Here is an 18,860-nt window from a genome sequence, read left to right as displayed (position 1 = left end):
GTGGAGAGTAATTGTCTGTCAGATTTGAGCAGGGAGGGTGGTCCAGGCCAGAAAGGAGTAAAGTGTGTGGGCTGGGTTGTTGAAGGAAAGTAGAGTGGTGAGGTAGGAAGGGGCAAGGTGGTGGAGTGCTTTAAAACCAATGGTGAGGAGTTTTTTTTTGATGCGGAGGTGGATGAGCAACCTCTGGAGTTTTTTGAGGAGCGGGGTGATGTGTTCTGAACAGTTTTTTTGAAAATAATCTGGGGAGCAAAGTGAAGTATGGACTAGAGTGGGGAGTGACAGCAGGATGGGGGGTCAGCAGGGAGGCTGATGCAGTAATCCAAGCAGGATAGGATGGGTGATTGTTTTAGCATGGTAGCAGTTTGGATGGAGAGGAAAGGGTGGATTTTAGCAATGTTGAGAAGGTGGGACCGACAGGATTTAGTGACATCATCATCATCATCATCAATCGTATTTACTGAGCGCTTACTATGTGCAGAGCACTGTACTAAGTGCTTGGGAAGTACAAATTAGCAACATATAGAGACAGTCCCTACCCAACAGTGGGCTCACAGTCTAAAAGGGGGAGACAGAGAACAAAACCAAACATACTAACAAAATAAAATAGAATAGATATGTACAAGTAAAATAAATAAATAAATAAATAAATAGAGTAATAAATATGTACAAACATATATACATATATACAGGTGCTGTGGGGAAGGGAAGGAGGTAAGATGGGGGGAATGGAGACGGGGACAAGGGGGAGAGGAAGGAAGGGGCTCAATCTGGGAAGGCCTCCTGGAGGAGGTGAGCTCTCAGCAGGGCCTTGAAGGGAGGAAGAGAGCTAGCTTGGCGGATGGGCAGAGGGAGGGCATTCCAGGCCCGGGGGATGACGTGGGCCGGGGGTCGATGGCGGGACAGGCGAGAACGAGGTACGGTGAGGAGATTAGCGGTGGAGGAGCGGAGGGTGCGGGCTGGGCTGGAGAAGGAGGGAAGGGAGGTGAGGTAGGAGGGGGCGAGGTGATGGACAGCCTTGAAGCCCAGGGTGAGGAGTTTCTGCCTGATGCGCAGATTGATCGGTAGCCATTGGAGGTTTTTGAGGAGGGGAGTAATATGTCCAGAGCGTTTCTGGACAAAGATAATCCGGGCAGCAGCATGAAGTATGGATTGAAGTGGAGAGAGACACGAGGATGGGAGATCAGAGAGAAGGCTGATGCAGTAGTCCAGACGGGACAGGATGAGAGCTTGAATGAGCAGGGTAGCGGTTGGGATGGAGAGGAAAGGGCGGATCTTGGCAATGTTGCGGAGCTGAGACCGGCAGGTTTTGGTGACGGCTTGGATGTGAGGGGTGAATGAGAGAGCGGAGTCGAGGATGACACCAAGGTTGCGGGCTTGTGAGACGGGAAGGATGGTAGTGCCGTCAACAGAGACATGGAATATGTGGGTTGAATGAGAGAGAGGAGTCAAGAATAATGCCAAGTTTACAGGTTTATGAGACCAGAAGGATGGTGGTGCTGTCTACAGTGATGGGAAAGTCACAGGAGGACAAGGTTTGGGTGGGAAGCTAAGGAGTTCTGTTTTTGGACATGTTAGGCTTGAGGTGATGGGAGGACATCGTAGGAAGCGCTTAAATAAAATCATAATCATAATAATCATAATCTTGAGGATCGCAAAAATCTTTGATGGATTTAGTGTGCTGTAAATAGTTTGCTTCCTCATTGGAATGTTGACTTCTTATGGGCAGGGAATAAATCACTTTGTTCTTCTGCACTTCCCAAGTCTGTACTTCCCAAGTCCCAAAGCACTGCACCAAGTGGGTGTTCCATAACTGCTGCTGTTACTATTCATTCATTCAGTCAGTCAGTCATGTTTGTTGAGAACTTACTGTGTTCAAAGCACTGTACTAGGTGCTTGGGAAAATACAATGCGACTATAAACAGTGACATTCCCTGTCCACATGAGCTCAGAGTCTAGAGTTGGGGAGACAGACATCAGTACAAATAAATTAAATTACAGATATGCACATAAGTGCTTTGGGGCTGGGAGGGGGAAGAGCAAAGGGAGCAAGTCAAGGTGATGCAGAAGAAAGTGGGAGATGAGGAAAAGTTGAGCTGAATCTGGGAAGGCCTCTTGGATATGTGCCTTCAATAAGGTTTGAAGCGGGGAAGAGTGGTTGTCTGTCGAATTAGAGGAGGAAGGGCGTTCCAGGCCAGAGGCAGGACACGGGCTAGAGGTTGGCGGTGAAACAGACAGGATCAAGACACAGTGAGAAGGTTAGCACTAGAGGAGCCATGTGTGTGGGCTGGGAAGAAGAAGAAGAGAAGCGAGGTGAGGTAGGAAGGGGCAGGCAAAGTGAGGGAGTGCTTTACAGCCAATGGAGAGGAGTTTTTGTTTGATACAGAGGGAAACCACTGGAGTTTTTTGAGGAGCGGGGTGACATGCCCAGATTGTTTTTCTAGAAAAATGATCCAGGCAGCCCAATGAAGTATTGACTGGAGTGGGAAGAGACAGGAGGCTAGGAGGACAGCAAGGAGGCTGATGCAGTAATCCAGGCAGGATAGGATGAGTGATTGTATTAACGAGGTGGCAGTATGGATGAAGAGCAGATTTTAGCAACATTGTGAAGGTGGGACCGACAGGATTCAGTGACAGATTGAATATGTGGGTTGAATGACAGAGGGGAGTCAAGGTTAACACCAAGGTTACTTGGCTTGTGAGACAGGAAGGATGGTGGTGCCGTCTACAGTGATGGGAAAGTCAGGGAGAGGACAGGATTTGGGTAGAAAGATAGAGAGCTCTGTTTTGGACCTAAGATTGAGGTGATGGGAGGACATCCAAGTAGAGATGTCTTAAAGGCAAGAAGAGATGTGAGGCTGAAGAGAGGGAGAGAGAGCAGGGCTGGAGATGTAGATTTGGGTGTCGTCTGCATAGAAATGGTAGTTGAAGCCACGGGAGTGAATGAGTACTAGTACTTCTACTACTACTACTAGTAATAGTACTAAGAGAAGCAGAGTGGCTCAATGGAAAGAGCCCGGGCTTGGGAGTCAGAGGTCATGGGTTCAAATCCCTCCTCTGCCAATTGTCAGCTGTGTGACTTTGGGCAAGTCACTTCACTTCTCTGTGCCTCAGTTACCTCATCTGTAAAATGGAAATTAAGACTGTGAGCCCCCCATGGGACAACCTGATCACTTTGTAACCTCCCCAGCTTGTAACAGTGTTCTGCACATAGTAAGCACTTAACAAATGCCATTATTATTATTATTAATTATGGTATTTGTTAAGCCCTTACTATGTGTCTTCCAGACTGTGAGCCCACTGTTGGGTAGGGACCGTCTCTATATGTTGCCAACTTGTACTTCCCAAGCGCTTAGTACAGTGCTCTGCACACAGTAAGCGCTCAATAAATATGATTGATTGATTGATTGTCAGGCATGTACTAAACGCTGGGGTGGAGACAAGCAATCGAGTTGGGCTCAGTCCCTGTCACAGCCTTAATCCCCACTGTACCTTGGGCACAAGTCCAGCTCAAGAGCAGTCAATATCCTGGACCACCAAAGCGAAAACCTTCCCCGCCTCCAACGACAAAACCTGGGGGTTCATTCATTCATTCACTCAGGTGTACTTATTGAGTGCTTACTGTGTACAGGGCACTGTACTAAGCGCTTGGGAGAGTACAATAAAACAACAAATAGACACATTCCCTGCCCACAACGAGCTCACAGTCTAGAGGGGGTTGGTTCTCTAGGCTTCTTGCGTGGCACACGGAGTTTCTCAGCCGGAAGTCACAATGTTGTTTTATGGGGCTTTGGGAGGAAATGCGGCCTGATGCAGAGGGCTCTGATCCTCCCCTAGGGATGGTTGGCAGGAAGGGTGGAACCACTGCTCCGCAGGGCTTCTTCTCAACTCTCCAGCTCCCAGGCCGGGAAACACTGACCGGTGCTGGGAATGCTCAACACAGACAGTTTATTATTATGAACAAGGGGTGGGGGGTGGCAGGGGTGCAGCCTAACTCCTCAGACAGTCAGTCAATCAGTCAGTCGTGTTTATTGAGTGCTTCCTGTGTGCTGAGCACCTGGGACATCCAGTATAACCATATAACATTCATTCATTCATTCAATCCTATTTATTGAGCACTTACTGTGTGCAGAGCACTGTGCTAGGGGCTTGGGAAGTACAGGTTGGCAACATATAGAGACGGTCCCTACCCAACAGCGGGCTCACAGTCTAGAGGGTTGTTAAGGGGAGAAGCCTGTTTCTGAGGAAGAAGGGAGGGTGCGGGCCTTGGCAGGCTATGGGGCACCTGGCCACTTTAGAGAAGCAGCGTGGCTCAGTGGAAAGAGCCCGGGCTTTGGAGTCAGAGGTCATGGGTTCAAATCCCGGCTCCACCAGTTGTCACCTGTGTGACTTTGGGCAAGTCACTTAACTTCTCTGTGCCTCAGTTGCCTCATCTGGAAAATGGGGATTAAGACTGTGAACCCCACGTGGGACAACCTGATCACCTTGTAACCTCTCCAGCACTTAGAACAGTGCTTTGTACACAGTAAGCACTTAATAAATGCTATCATTATTATTATTATTCAGCCCCTTGACCCAGACTGTCTTTATTGCTGAATTGTACTTTCCAGGTGCTTAGTACAGTGCTCTCCACATAGTAAGCAGTCAGCATGGGTTAGTGGAAAGAGCACAGTCTTGGGAGTCAGAGGTCGTGGGTTCTAATGCAGGCTCTGCCACTTATCAGCTGTGTGACTTTGGGTAAGTCACTTAACTTCTCTGTGCCTCAATTTCCTCATCTGTAAAATGGGGATTAAGACTGGGAGCCCCACGTAGGACAGCGTGATCACCTCCATACCACCCCGAACGCCCCCGATTTCGGAAGTGAGTGCTTACTGTGTGCAGAGCACTGTACCAAGTGCTTGGGAAGTACAAATCGGCAACGTATAGAGACGGTCCCTACCCAACAACAGGCTCACAGTCTAGAAGGGGGGAGACAGACAACAGAAAACAACAAGTAGGCATCAATACCATCAGAATAAATAGAATTATAGCTAGATACACATCATTAATAAAATAGAGTAATAAATATGTACAGATAAAATAGTGATAAATATGTGCAAATATATACAAGAAATAAATATAACAGACACATTCCCTGCTCACAACGAGATCACACCACAGAACAGAGAGTACAGACCCTCTCTCCACAGATTCATTCACTCACTCATTCAGTTGTATTTATCGAATGCTCACTGTGTGCAGAGCACTGTACTAAGCCCTTGGGAAAGTACACTAGTAATAGAGAGAGACAATCCCTGCCCACAGCGATCTCACAGTGTAGAGTGGGGGGAGAAAAGTTAAACAGACTTAGATATAAATAAATAAAATTACAGGTATATACATACCTGTAATACACCTAGACTGTGAACCCGTTGTTGGGTAGGGACCGTCTCTATATGTTGCCGACTTGTACTTCCCAAGCGCTTAGTACAGTGCTCTGCACACAGTAAGTGCTCAATAAATACAATCAAATGAATGAATAAGTGCTGTGGGAGAGAGCTGGGGGAAGAGCAAAGGAAGCGAGTCAGGGTGACACAGAGGGAGTGGGAGATGAGGAAAAGTGGGGATTAGTCTGGGAAGACCTCTTGGAGGAGACTTTTTTTCTTAACTTCACCCTTGTAAAGAGCCCACAGGTCTGGCAAAGGAGATACTACATAAGCAAGAGGAGCCTCCTGACTCTACTGGAGTAGCTGTGGTTTTAAACAGGAAGGAGAAAGGCCTGCTCAAGTGTGTCATATACTTAACAGCCAGACTCGCCTTCTCAAGCCCCAATTGGATTACATCACTTCCCCCCCCCAACCCCAATCAAAAGCCTGTAGCTGTTCTGCGCTTTCTCAAATCTAATTAAAATTCTTGACCCTTCACTCTAAAGCTATCTTTGAAACAACTACTACCCGCTCTGGAGATTTCCCCTTCTCCTGCTGCTGCCCATGTTCTCCTCTCTGCTCCTCCCAAGTGAAAAGTTCACAATCTCCCACTTCCGACGCTCTCGCCTTTGATTCTGTGCCCTTCCCCCTCCACTCCACCAAACCACATCCCTTGCCATCTCCACGGCTCAAATCAAAACCCTCTTCCAGTTTGAAACCTTCCCAGTTCCAGCACTCCACCCTCAATCTGGGGAATGCCATCCATTCTGGCTACCTCAGCTCTTAAGTATGCCTCTGCAAATCTTATATAATCTTCTAGTAGTTGGACTTTTCTTAAGGCTTATGCCCCTGGCTTAAGGCACTGACTTAGACATTTAATATATTTTTATATTTGTGATTTCGAATTCTTCTGGCCCCAACCACAATAAGATCCTTAAGAGCAAGATATTTTATCGTTCTTCACAGCTCCTAGTAAAATATTCAGCACGAAGGTGCTCTATAATGGTAATAGTGATAGTATGAGAAGCAGTATGGCCTAGTGGAAAGAGCATTGGCCTGGGGGTCAGAGGACCTGGGTTCTAATCCCAGCTCTGTCAATTGCTTGCTGTGTCACCTTCTGTGTCACCTCAGTTTCCTTAATTGTAAAATGGGAGCTAAATACCTGTTGTCACTCCTACTTAGACTGTGAGCCCCATGTGGGACGGGGACTGTGTCCAACCTAATTAAACTTGCATCTCCCCCTGTACTTAGAACATAGTAAGTGCTTAACCAAAATAATAATAATAACAATTATTATTATTATAAAGGGCTTGCAACATGAAAAGTTCTGGGAAAGATGCAAGGATGATAAACCAGATATGGTCCCTAGCCCTCCAAATGGGGAGGTGGGGAAGGGGAAAGGAAATTGATGTTCTAAAATGCAAAGTGGGAAAGCAGCCCAGCCAGGGGGGAAATAATTTATTGGCTTTGCTTTATTTTCCACATTCACCACAACAATAAGAACTGCAGTACAGTGCAGTTAAAAAAAACAGTTTCCGGAACTTACCCTGGAAGCAGGGACATCCCTGGTCCAATCAATCAGCATTATTTTTTGAGATCTTACTCTGTGCAGAGCACTGTATTAAGCACTTGGGAGAGTACCGTACAGTAGAGTTTATAGACATGATCCCTGCCTCTAAGGAGCCTACAGTCTAGTCCAATAGTTACAACCAGGGAAAGCAGCATAGCCTAGAGGATAGAGCATGGGGCCCAGAAGACAGAGGACTTGGGTTTTGATCCTGGCTCCTCCACTTACCTGCCATGTGACCTTGGGCAAGTCACTTGTCTTCTCTGTACCTCAGTTACCTCATCTGTAAAATGGGTATTAAATCTTCTTCCCTCTAAATTAGACTGTGAGCCCCATGTGGGACAGGGACTCTTTCCAACCTATCTTGTGTCTTCCCCAGGGTACAGTACAGTATCTGGCACATAGTAAGAACTTAACAAGTACCATTTTTTTTTAAAGGTTGGTTATTCAACTGACATTAGAGAATCAGCGTGGCTTAGTGGAAAGAGCAGGGGCTCGGGAGTCAGAGGACGAGGGTTCTAATCTCGCCTCTGCCACTCGTCTGCTGTGTGACCTTGGGTAAGCAGTTTCACTTCTCTGGGCCTCAGTTACCTCACCTGTAAAATGGATATTAAAACTCTGAGCTCCACGTGGGACAACCTGATTACCTTGTATCTACCCCAGTGCTTAGAACAATGCTTGGCACATAGTAAGCGCTTAACAAATGCCATCATTATTGTTATTATTAACTGACTCCCAGGCTCCCATTTCAAGAGACTACCATTCCACCCCAGTCATTCACCAACAAGGGCAAACTCTAAACCTCACATAACTACCAGACGCTCCACCCATTTTAGATATCACTGGCTAGTTATCTCTTCACTTCCTACTATGAACGATTGCTTTCCAGAAGTGAAGGTCATATCAACTCGGCACATTAGAGTCAGACCAAATGTCTAACCCCCGTTAACATGGGCTGGGCTTTGGCCAAACAGATACTCCCATTTTCAGTGGCCTGTTCCAGGGATGGATAGTTATCCAGCCTCTGGGGAGAACCAGTCTATGGGGGTGCCTCCCCTCTGCTCTCAGAAGTCCCCAGTCTAACAGTCAGTCAGTTGGCCAATTGTATTTATTGAGCGATTACTGTGTGCAGAGCACTGTATTAATCGCTTGGGAGCATACAATGTAAAAATATAACAGACACACTCCCTGCCCACAACGAGCTTACAGTCTAGAGGGGGATACAGACATTAATATAAATAAATAAATTAAGGATATGGATATAAATGCTGTGGGGCTGGGAGAAGGGATGAGGGAACAAGTCAGGGCGACGCAGAGGGGAGAAGGAGAAGAGAAGAGGAGGGCTTAGTCAGGGAAGGCCGCTTGGAGGAGATGTCCCTTCAAATAAGGCTTTGAAGGCGGGAGATTATTGTCTGTAGGATTTGAGGAAGGAGGGCATTCCAGGCCAGAGGCAGGCCAGGTCTGCTCACCATGCCAGCCACAGGGAATGTCAGGAACCACCCGTTGTCATCATATTGGTGATCCACTACTAAAGCCACATGATGTCCAGTAGACACTGCAGGGATGGCCTGGGTGGCTCAGCACCCAGGAGTTTCACTGACCATACTAGCAGGGCTGCTCCACAAGGCTGTGGACTCAGCCCTGAGTGACCAGGGTTAGTCTTTCCAGTGGGGAGGAGAGTTGTGATGCTGTGACTGAGGGAGGCTCCTCCCGGAGCCCCACTGAGGACAACTTTTATACAAATCTTCATATTTTTCTTATTGAATCATCCCCTTTCATTGTTCACTGGTCAGTTCACACCTTTTTCAGCTTTGTCACTCATCTCTGAAAGTGGAGCCAACCTCTGCTCCTTCCGCATCTTGATCTCGCCTATCTCGCCACCGACCTCTCTCACCCACATCCTGCCTCTGGCCTGGAACACCATCCCTCCTCATGTCTGAGAGTTACTCTCCCCACTTCAGAGCCTTACTGAAGGCACATCTCCTCCAAGAGGCCTTCCCTGACTAAGCCTTCTTTTCCTTTCCTTCCACTCCCTTTTGCGTCTCCCTGACTTGCTCCCTTTATTCATCACCCCACCCTAGCCCCACAGCACTTATGTACATATCTGTAATTTATTTATTTATATTAATGTCTGTCTCCCGCTCTAGATTGAAAGCTTGCTGTGGGCAGGAATATGTCTGTTATATTGATATATTGTACTCTCCAAAGTGCTTAGTACGGTGCTCTACACACAGGAAGCGCTCAGTAAATACGACTGACTGACTGACTGACTACTGCTCACGGGAAGCGGTCCTGCTAGGCTTTGGGCCCTCTTTCACCTGGAGATTAGCTATTCTGTACCAGAATATGTACTGATTCATACTGGCCCTTTGAGCAGTAAACAGTTTTCCCCGAATCTTCTGCTTTGTTCGGTGCCTTTCTTTATTCAATCGTATTTATTGAGCGCTTACTCTGTGCAGAACACTGTACTTCACAAAAGCGCTTTACAAAAGTAAACTAGAGCAGGGACCCAGTTAATAAAATTACTGCTTGATGGAGGTTCTGAGAAGTTTCAGCAAGAATTATTTGGAGGTGCTGAGCCTCTCAGCTATAGCTACACCAGACATCACACTGAGAGGCAGGCAAAGAAGAGGCATAGTATAGCCAAGGCCAGGGAAGCTGTTTAAAAAAGGCCTTCTCTTCTTTATATTTCTGTAGCCTGGTATGTAGGTTTCCCTTCACCCTTTATAGGTTTTAATAATCAATCAATCATATTTATTGAGCGCTTACTGTGTGCAGAGCATTGTACTAAGCGCTTGGGTGGTACAAGCTGGCAACATATAGAGACAGTCCCTTCCCAACAGTGGGCTCACAGTCTAGAAGGGGGAGACAGAGAACAAAACCAAACATACTAACAAAATAAAATAAATAGGATAGGTACAAGTAAAATAAATTAATAAATAGAGTAATGATGGCATTTGTGAAGCACTACTATGTGCAAATCACTGTTCTAAGCGCTGGGGAGGATACAAGGTGATCATGTTGTCCCACATGGGGCTCACAGTCTTAATCCCCATTTTACAGATGAGGGAACTGAGGCCCAGAGAAGTTAAGTGACTTGTCCAAAGTCACACAGCTGACAAGTGGCAGAGCCGGGATTAGAACCCATGGCCTCTGACTGCCAAGGCTGCACTCTGTCCACTCAGCCATAGATACAATCTACTCAGTTTAGGCACCATCCTTGTTCCACATGGGACTCACAATCTTACTCTCCATTTTATAGATGAGGTAACTGAGGGGCGGTGAAGTGGCTTGCCTAAGGCCACATAAGCAGCCGAGTCAGGATTAGAACCTAAATCCTTTCTTCACGTTTGGTTGGTGAGGGCTCAGGACATGAGGCTGGGCCAGGGTGGCTCCAAGACAGGTCCGTACTCCTTATTGGGGGGCGTGAGGAGAGTGTGCTCTGCTGGTAGAGGGGGGCTGGTCTCTGGAGATGTAGTACTTTCACAGGGGTACAGATCTTGTCCAGCTCAGGCCCCTGAGCCACTCCCTCACTGCCTCCTAAGTACAGAGGTCACAGCTTCTTCCTCAATCCGCCCCACCCTCAGCCTGGCTATTGTGTTTTGGGGATGAAGGGGGTGATGGTGGGCCCCTTGCTCCCTCCTCCCTCTTGCCACCCCTGGGGTCCTTGGGTGGGAGTGGGGTGGTATTCCAGGGCAGCAGGAAAGCGTCCTGCAGCAGCTGGGAGGGGGAGGATGGAGCGGGCCCAAGATCATCATCATCATCATCAATCGTATTTATTGAGCGCTTACTATGTGCAGAGTACTGTACTAAGCGCTTGGGAAGTACAAGTTGGCAACATATAGAGACAGTCCCTACCCAACAGTGGGCTCACAGTCTAAAAGGGGGAGACAGAGAACAAAACCAAACATACTAACAAAATAAAATAAATAGAATAGATATGTACAAGTAAAATAAATAAAGAAATAAATAAATAGAGTAATAAATATGTACAAACATATATACGTATATACAGGTGCTGTGGGGAAGGGAAGGAGGTAAGATGGGGGGGATGGAGAGGGGGACGAGGGGGAGAGGAAGGAAGGGGCTCAGTCTGGGAAGGCCTCCTGGAGGAGGTGAGCTCTCAGTAGGGCCTTGAAGGGAGGAAGAGAGCTAGCTTGGCGGATGGGCAGAGGGAGGGCATTCCAGGCCCGGGGGATGACGGGGGCCGGGGTTCGATGGCGGGACAGGCGAGAATGAGGTACGGTGAGGAGATTAGCGGCGGAGGAGCGGAGCGTGCGGGCTGGGCTGGAGAAGGAGAGAAGGGAGGTGAGGTAGGAGGGGGCGAGGTGATGGACAGCCTTGAAGCCCAGGGTGAGGAGTTTCTGCCTGATGCGCAGGCAAGATCTCCTGGGGTGGCATTTGGCACCCTCACCTTAGTTGCCTGACAGTAGAACTTGGGTCCGAGTAGGAGGGACTGACCTACCTCTATAGCCTGGGACACCCAAATTGAGATTCCATCCCCTAATGAAAGCAGCTGCTGCAGTCTGGAGCCTGTGTTCCCACCCGGAGAGAAATTTTACAGAGCCAAAGCCATGGGAGGTGGTGGAGGCGGAGAGGGATAGATGCCCCTTTCATGGGGTTCCCAGGGGACCATGGAGACTCTAGGGTGAGTGCCCCCAAGGGACAGAGGCCTTGTCAAATTCCCACCTGTGTATTCTCTCTCCGCGCTTAGTACAGTGCTCTGCACACAGTAAGCACTTACTAAATACTACTACTATACTACCAGAGTGCCTGGCTGGTGCACCAACCCCTACCTAATAATAGTAATAATAATTATGATACTTGCTACTCACTTACTACGTGCTAAGCACTGTTCTGAGCACTGGGGTAGATACAAGTTAATCGGGTTGGGCACAGTCCCTGTCCCACAGGGGGCTCACACTCTTAATCCCCAATTTGCGGGTGAGGCCCAGAGAAATGAAGTGACTTACCCAAGGTCACACAGTAGACATGGGGCGGAGCTGGGATTAGAACCGACTCCCAGGCTTTAGGCTCTAGCCAAAAGGCAATGCTGATTCTACCTAATCCCATGTTCAGCCCCAATAGTTCCCTCACCCATTTTAATCTTTGCCTCCACCTGGTTCGTGATGTCAGTATGTTAAACTGTGGGCCTGGTATAAAGTGTGGGATGTACGGGTGAGAAACTTCTTTAATTTTTACCCTGCAGATTTGAGACCATAACATTACAGTTTATGGTTTCAAATCTGCAGGCTAAAAATAAAATAAATTTTATTTAACCCATCAACTTTAACCTGCCAATCACTCCATCAATCAAGGTATTTATTGAGTGCTTACTATGTGCACAGTGCATGGGAGAGTACAGTCAATCAATTGAAAAGCAGCATGGCTTAGTGGATAGAACCCAGGCCGGGGAAGTCAGAAGAGTCTAGTTCTCATCCTGGCAACGTTTTTTGTCTGCTGTGTGACCTTAGGCGTGCCACTTTGTTTCTCTGTGCCTCAGTTACCTCTTCTGAAAAATGGGGATTAAGACTGTGAGCACCATGTGGAACTTGGATTGTGTCCAAGTCTGATTAGCCTGTATCTATCCTAATGCTCAGTACAGTGCCAGGCACATAGAAAGCACATAAGAAATACCATTAAAAAAATAAATTAATCAATGAACAGAGCAAGTCAAGGTGATGCAGAAGGGAGTGGGAGATGAGGAAAAGTGGGGCTTAGTCAGGGAAGGCCTCTTGGAGGAGACGTGCCAGACATCCAGACTAAGCCCCTCTTTTCTTCAGCTCCCCATCGCCCCAACTCGCTCCCTTTGCTCTACCCCCAACCCCACAGCACTTGTGTACATCTGTACATATCTATAATTCTGTTTACTCATTTTGAGTTGTAGTTATATCTATAATTCTGATGTCTGTTTCCTTGTTTTGATATGTCTCCCCCCTTCTAGACTGAAAGCCCAATGTGGGCAGGGATTGTCTCTCTTTATGGCCAAATTGTATTTTCCAAGTGCTTAGTACAGTGCTCTGCACACAGTAAGTGCTCAATAAAATACGACTGATGGAATAAATGAATAAGGCTGGGGGGGGGGGGGGAGAGTAATTGTCTGTCGGCCCCTCTTAGGGCCAGGGGAGCCGCTGCTGGTTGGCTGGGGGAGCTAGGGGCAAGTGGGCATCCAGATTATGAGAAGCAGCATGGCTCAGTGGAAAGAGCCCAGGCTTGGGAGTCAGTGGTCGTGGGTTCGAATCCCAGCTCTGCCACCTGTCTGCTGTGTAACCTTGGGTAAGTCACTTCACTTCTCTGTACCTCAGTTCCCTTATGTGTAAAATGGGGATTAAGACTCCCCGTGTGGGACAACCTGATTACCTTGTATGTACCCCAGTGCTTAGCACAGTGCTTGGCACATAATAATTGCCTCACTGTACCTTCTTCTCACCTGTCCCGCCGTTTGACCCCCTGCCCACGTCCTCCCCCTGGCCTGGAATGCCCTCCCTCCGCACATCCACCAAGCTAGCTCTCTTCCTCCTTTCAAGACCCTACTAAGAGCTCACCTCCTCCAGGAGGCCCTCCCAGACCGAGCCCCTCCTTCCTCTCCTCCTCCCCATCCCCCCCCACCCTACCTCCTTCCCCTCCCCACAGCACCTGTATATATGTTTGTACAGATTTATTACTCTATTTTACTTGTACATTTTCTTAATGATGTGCATCTAGCTTTATTCCTATTTATTCTGATGACTTGACACCTGCCCACATGTTTTGTTTTGTTGTCTGTCTCCCCCTTCTAGACTGTGAGCTCGTTGTTGGGTAGGGACTGTCTCTCTATGTTGCCAACTTGTACTTCCCAAGCACTTAGTCCAGTGCTCTGCACAGAATAAGCGCTCAATAAATACGATTGAATGACTGAATTGATTAAGAAGCATGTCTGCTGTGTGGCTTTGGGCAAGTCGCTTAACTTCTCCGGCGCTTAGAACAGTGCTCGGCACATAGTAAGCGCTTAACAAATACCATCATTATTATTATTATTATTCTCTGGGCCTCAGTTCCCTCATCTGTAAAATGGGGATGAAGACTGTGAGCCTCCCGTGGGACAACCTGATCCCCAGTGCTTAGAATGGTGCTTGGCACATAGTAAGTGCTTAACAAATGCCATCATTATTATTATTATCATTATTATTATCAAGGCCCTAATCCCAGCTCCACCACATGTCTGCTGTGTGACCTTGGGCAAGTCACTTAACTTCTCTGAGCCTCAGTTATCTCATCTGTAAAATGGGGATTAAGACTGTGAGCCCCACGTGGGACAACTTGATCACCTTGTATCCCCCCCCAGCACTTAAAACAGTGCTCCGCACATAGTAAGCGCTTTAGAAATGCCATCATTATTATTACTGAGAGCTCACCTCCTCCAGGAGGCCTTCCCAGACTGAGCCCCCTCCTTCCTCTTCCCCTCCTTCCCCTCCCCACAGCACCTGTATATATGTATATATGTTTGTACATATTTATTATTCTATTTATTTATTTATTTTATTTGTACATATTTATTCTATTTATTTTATTTTGTTAATATGTTTTGTTTTGTTCTCCATTTCCCCCTTCTAGGCTGTGAGCCCCCTGTTGGGTAGGGACCGTCCCTCTATGTTGCCAACTTGGACTTCCCAAGCGCTTAGTCCAGTGCTCTGCACACAGTAAGTGCTCCATAAATACCACTGAATGAATGAATGTTTTGTTTTGTTGTCTGTCTCCCCATTCTAGACTGTGAGCCAGTTGTTGGATAGGGACCGTCTCTATATATTGCCACCTTGTACTTCCCAAGCGCTTAGTCCAGTGCTCTGCACACCGCAAGCGCTCAATAAATATGACTGACTGAATGAATGAATATTATTATTATTAAATAGTAGCATCGTACCTCCTTCCCTTCCCCACAGCACCTGTATATATGTATATATGTTTCTACATATTTATTACTCTATTTATTTATTTATTTATTTATTTATCTTGTACATATCTATTCTATTTATTTTATTTTGTTAGCATGTGTGGTTTTGTTCTCCGTCTCCCCCTTCTAGACTGTGAGCCCGCTGTTGGGTAGGGACCGTCTCTAGGTGTTGCCGACTTGTGCTTCCCAAGCGCTTAGTCCGGTGCTCCGCACACAGCAAGCGCTCAATAAATACGACTGACTGACTGAATATTATTATTATTAAATAGTATTAAATAGTATTAAATAGTAGCATCGTACCTCCTTCCCTTCCCCACAGCACCTGTATATATGTATATATGTTTGTACACATTTATTACTCTATTTATTTTACTTGTACCTATCCTATTTATTTTATTTTGTTAGCATGTTTGGTTTTGTCTCCGTCTCCCCCCTTCTAGACTGTGAGCCCGCTGTTGGGTAGGGACCGTCTCGATGTGTACTTCCCAAGCGCTTAGTCATCATCATCATCATCAATCGTATTTATTGAGCGCTTCCTATGTGCAGAGCACTGTACTAAGCCCTTGGGAAGTACAAATTGGCAACATATAGAGACAGTTCCCACCCAACAGTGGGCTCACAGTCTAAAAGGGGGAGACGGGGAACAAAACCAAACGTACTAACAAAATAAAATAAATAGAATAGATATGTACAAGTAAAATAATAAATAAATAAATAGAGTAATAAATACGTACAAACATATATACATATATACAGGTGCTGTGGGGAAGGGAAGGAGGTAAGATGGGGGGGGTGGAGAGGGGGATGAGGGGGAGAGGAAGGAAGGGGCTCAGCCTGGGAGGCCAGTGTTCCGAACACAGCAAACGCTCAATAAATATGACTGAATGAATGAATGCACTGTTCTAAGCGCTGGGGAGGTTACAAGGTGATCAGGTTGGCCCACATGGGGCTCACAGTCTTAATCCCCATTTTACGGGTGAGGGACTGAGGCACAGAGAAGTGAAGTAACTTGCCCAAAGTCACACAGCTGACAAGTGTATATATAACTGTATATATGTATATATGTATGTACATAATTATTACTCTATTTATTTTACTTGTATATATTTATTCTATTTATTTTATTCTGTTAATATGTTTTGTTTTGTTCTCTGTCTCCCCCTTCTAGACTGTGAGCCCACTGTTGGGTAGGGACCGTCTCTATATGTTGCCAAATTGTACTTCCCAAGAGCTTAGTCCAGTGCTCTGCACACAGTAAGCGCTCAATAAATACGATTGAATGAATGAATGAATGAATGAAAAGTGGTGGAGCTGGAATTTGAACCCAAGACCTATTACTCTATTTACTATTACTCTGTTTATTTACTATTACTCTATTATTACTCTATTGATTTATTTTACTTCAAGCGCTTAGTACAGTGCTCTGCACACAGTAAGCGCTCCATAAATACGATTGATCGATTTTACTTGTACATATTCTACTTATTTTATTTTGTTAATATGTTTTGTTCTCTGTCTCCCCCTTCTAGACTGTGAGCCCACTGTTGGGTAGGGACCGTCTCTCTATGTTGCCAACTTGTACTTCCCAAGCGCTTAGTACAGTGCTCTGCACACAGCAAGCGCTCCCCCTGGCCTGGAATGCCCTCCCTCCGCCCCTCCGCCAAGCTCGCTCTCTTCCTCCCTTCAAGGCCCTGCTGAGAGCTCACCTCCTCCAGGAGGCCTTCCCACACTGAGCCCCCTCCTTCCTCTCCCCCTCACCCCCCCTCCATCCCCCCATCTTACCTCCTTCCCTTCCCCACAGCACCTGTATATATGTATATATGCTTGTACATATTTATTACTCTATTTTACTTGTACATATCTAGTCTATTAATTTTATTTTGTTAGTATGTTTGGTTTTGTTCTCTGTCTCCCCCTTCTAGACTGTGAGCCCACTGTTGGGTAGGGACTGTCTCTATATGTTCGTCATCATCATCATCATCAATCGTATTTATTGAGTGCTTACTATGTGCAGAGCACTGGACTAAGTGCTTGGGAAGTACAAATTGGCAACATATAGAGACAGTTCCTACCCAACAGTGGGCTCGCAGTCTAAAAGGGGAAGACAGAGAACAAAACCAAACATACTAACAAAATAAAATAAATAGAATAGATATGTACAAGTAAAATAAATAAATAGAGTAATCATCATCATCAATCGTATCTATTGAGCGCTTCCTATGTGCAGAGCACTGTACTAAGCGCTTGGGAAGTACAAATTGGCCACATATAGAGACAGTCCCTACCCAACAGTGGGCTCGCAGTCTAAAAGGGGGAGACAGAGAACAAAACCAAACATACTAACAAAATAAAATAAATAGAATAGATATGTACAAGTAAAATAACTAGAGTAATAAATATGTACAAACATATGTTGCCAACTTGTACTTCCCAAGCGCTTAGTACAGCGCTCTGCACACAGTAAGCGCTCAATAAATACGATTGATTGATTGATTGAAATACGATTGAATGAATGACAGACGGGCCTTGGCTAGCTCGCCCCATCAGCTCTGCATTGCTTTTGGCCAGAGTCGTTCTAAAGTTTGAAATCATCTCATCTATGAGGATGAAATGAGATAATCGATGTGAAAATACCTTGGAAAAATAAAGGCCCGGCATCTCTGCTTTATCCAAGGGGATTTGGGTGCTCTGGGATGTACCGTAATTGCATTTGCAGTGCTTTAGGGCATTTGGCATCAAGGCCCTACTGAGAGCTCACCTCCTCCAGGAGGCCTTCCCAGACCGAGCCCCTTCCTTCCTCTCCCCCTCGTCCCCCTCTCCATCCCCCCCATCTTACCTCCTTCCCTTCCCCACAGCACCTGTATAGATGTATAGATGTTTGTACATATTTATTACTCTATTTACTTATTTATTTTACTTGTACCTATCTATTCTATTTATTTTATTTTGTTAGTATGTTTGGTTTTGTTCTCTGCCCCCCCTTCTAGACTGTGAGCCCGCTGTTGGGTAGGGACTGCCTCTATACGTTGCCAGCTTGTCCTTCCCAAGCGTTTAGTCCAGTGCTCTGCACACAGTAAGCGCTCAATAAATACGATTGATTGATTGATTGAATGAATGAGGCCTTCCCAGACTGAGCCCCTTCCTTCCTCTCCCCCTCGTCCCCCTCTCCATCCCCCTCATCTTACCTCCTTCCCTTCCCCACAGCACCTGTATATATGTAGATATGTTTGTGCATATTTATGACTCTATTTTACTTGTACCTATCTATTCTATTTATTTTATTTTGTTAGTATGTTTGGTTTTGTTCTCTGCCCCCCCTTCTAGACTGTGAGCCCGCTGTTGGGTAGGGACTGCCTCTATACGTTGCCAGCTTGTACTTCCCAAGCGTTTAGTCCAGTGCTCTGCACACAGTAAGCGCTCAATAAATATGATTGATTGATTGATTGAATGAATGAGGCCTTCCCAGACTGAGCCCCTTCCTTCCTCTCCCCCTCGTCCCCCTCTCCATCCCCCTCATCTTACCTCCTTCCCTTCCCCACAGCACCTGTATATATGTATAGATGTTTGTGCATATTTATGACTCTATTTTACTGGTACCTATCTATTCTATTTATTTTGTTAGTATGTTTGGTTTTGTTCTCTGTCTCCCCCCTTTTAGACTGTGAGCCCACTGTTGGGTAGGGACCGTCTCCATATGTTGCCAACTTGTCCTTCCCAAGCGCTCAGTACAGCGCTCTGCACACAGTAAGCGCTCAATAAATACGACTGATTGATTGATTGAATGAATGAATGACTCTTATTAAATAGTAGCGGCGTCATCGGGGGGCGAGAGACGAGGACTACACTTCCCGCCAGGCCCCGCGGCGTGACGTCACGCGCGCGGGAGGGGGCGCGTCGGCCAATGGCGCGCCTTCCGTGGGGCTCGCGCGTCCAACCGTGAGGGCGGCTGGGTCCGCCGAGG

This window comes from Tachyglossus aculeatus, chromosome 1 (genome assembly GCF_015852505.1).
Source record: "Tachyglossus aculeatus isolate mTacAcu1 chromosome 1, mTacAcu1.pri, whole genome shotgun sequence".
NCBI lineage: Eukaryota > Metazoa > Chordata > Mammalia > Monotremata > Tachyglossidae > Tachyglossus > Tachyglossus aculeatus.
This window is presented reverse-complemented; position numbering follows the sequence as displayed.